The following is a 2,626-nucleotide window of genomic DNA, read 5'->3' on the forward strand; positions in this document are numbered from 1 at the left end:
TGAGCCTGCGCGTCCGGAGCCTGTGCTCCGCAACGGGAGAGGCCACAACAGTGAGAGGCCCGCGTACCGCAAAAAAAAAAAAAAAAAAAAGACATAGCTTTTACAATGGTCTGTAAGAAGGATGATCATATAATTTTCCATCCACAGCAAGACACTTGAGAGTGAAAACGGACCCTATTAATAATTACAGAATAACAGACATAAACCAGGACATGCGGTCACCCTCCTTTTTTTTTTTTTTTGTGGCCACGCGGCTTACAGGATCTTAGTTCCCTGACCAGGGATCGAACCCAGTCCCCAGCAGTGAAAGTGCCGAGTTCTAACCACTGAACCACCAGGGAATTCCCTGGTCACCCTGCATCTAAGGTTCTATTTGATCTGCTTCCTCACCTCATTTCCTCTCACTGTTCCCCTCCAGCTACACTGGCTCCTTCAATCTTCCCATAACACACCGGGCACACTCCTGCCACAGGGCCTTTGCACTGCTGTTTCCTCTGCCTGGAAGGCTCCTGGCACTTTATCTACATGGCTCTGACCCTCATTTTTCTTCAGTGTCCCTTCACTGAGGAGGCCTTTCTTGGCACGGTAGTGAAAACCATATAAAGGGACTTCCCTGGTGGTCTGGTGGGTAAGACTCCATGCTCCCAATGCAGGGGGCCCAGGTTCAATCCCTGGTCGGGAAACAAGATTCTGCATGCATGCTGCAACTGAGCCCGCATGCATGCCAGAACTAAGAGTCCACATGCCGCAACAAAGATCCCGCGTGCCGCAACTAAGACCCAGCACAACCTAAATAAATAAATAAATATATTTTTTAAAAAATCATACAGAAAATTACTCAACAAACATTTCCTGTCCCCATTCCCTCCTTTAGTTTCCACTTCATCACTGATCACGACTCCGTAACATAACATATATTTTGTGCTTTTTTTGTTTTGTTTTCTTTGTTTTGTTTTTTGGCTGTGAGGCTTGTGGGATCCTACTTCCCCTAACAGGGATCGAACCTGTGCCCCCTGCAGTGGAAGCACGGAGTCCTAACCACTGGACCGCCAGGGACTTCCCAATATACCATATATTTTGATTATCTTGTTTATCTCTGGTCTCATCCACTGCAGTGAGAGCTCCATAGGACAGGGATCTTTGTTGATTTGGTTCCCTGCTGTACCCTCAACACTGGGAACAGTATCTGGCTTAGATTTGGCACTGAGTATAGATTCACGGAATGAAAGTGGTTGACTAGGAGACTTAAGGTTCATGGGTACACTCTATAGGTGATTTGGAAATTAAATGGGTGCCTAACACCTTTGGGTGTCTGATACAGGGGAATCCCGGATCACGTGGCAATCTAGCTGTGCACAGGTCCATGGATGAGCTATAGTGGGACATATGATTATACTGGAGCCCACATGAAGATCTACGGGATCCAATGGTGGGCACAGAGAATAGACAGGGGCCTAAAAAAAACACAGGGACCTCAAGGGGTTCTGGAAGTTTCTCTGTAGGAGGATCGTGGATCCTAAATGGAGGTATGGATCCAAGATGATCCAAAACCCGGCACCCTGGGCTGTGGGTGGATACAGGGTCCTGATGCTAGTGGGGAACGGAGGCCTGGGTGGACAGCTTGGGGGTCTGGGGGAACAGAGATGAGCCTTGGATCAGCAATTCCCCAAATGCTTTCCCTCTCTCTGCTTCTGTCTCCCTTTTTCTCTGCCCGTCCAATCTGTCCCATATCCCCCCGGCATCTAGCCCTTCACCTGTATGTATCCTCCATCTTTTGTGGTCCCCAACTCTATCTCTCTTTGTCAGTCTCTCTTTCTACATCTCTCTGTCTCTCTCCAGTTCTCCCTCCACCTGTCTCTGTTTTGTTCCTCCCCCCGGTCCCTTTCCATCTCTCTCTCCCACTTTTCTCCTGTTCTCTGACCCTCCATCCTTCCCCTGCCATCTTGCCCTGCGCCTTACCTTTACATCTTGCCCCTCTCTGCCCCCATCCCTCTATTTTTGTTAATTTCTCTCCCCCATCTCTCTGTGTCTCCACTGCTGTCTCTCTGTGGTCTCCCCTCCATTACTCTGGGTCTCTCCCCATCTCTGGCTCTGTTTTCTCTGTTCATCTCTCTTCCCATCTGTCTCTCCATATCTCTGTGCCTCTATCCCCCACCCCCTACTCCCTGTCTCTCCAACTCTCTTTCCCTTCATCTCGGTCTCTCTCCATTTCTATCTCTGGTTTCCTCCATCTCTGTCTCTCCCCATCACCTTCTCTCCTTTTCTCCATCTCCCTGTGTCTCTGACCACCCCCCATCTCTCCTGTCTCTGCCTGTCTCTGGCTGCCTGCGTGTTCCCCCATCTCCCTCTCTTGTCCCATCCCTGTTTCTGGTGGTCTCCATCTCCCTTGCCATCTGTCTCTTTCCCTGACTCCTGTCAGACTTCATCTCCCTTTGTGTGGCTCCACCTCAGCCCCTGCCTGTTTGCTCCGCATCTCCGTCCCTCCATCGTCTCTCCTGCATCCCTCCATCCCTCCCAGCATCCTCCCACTTCCTCTCCATCCCTCCAGCTCCCAGGCCCGCCCCCTGCCCCCGCTCCTCCCTCCCCCCTCCGAAAGGGTTAACTTTGGGGAAGGGCCCGGAGTCCC

This window comes from Orcinus orca, chromosome 20, assembly GCF_937001465.1.
Source record: "Orcinus orca chromosome 20, mOrcOrc1.1, whole genome shotgun sequence".
Taxonomy (NCBI): Eukaryota; Metazoa; Chordata; class Mammalia; order Artiodactyla; family Delphinidae; genus Orcinus; species Orcinus orca.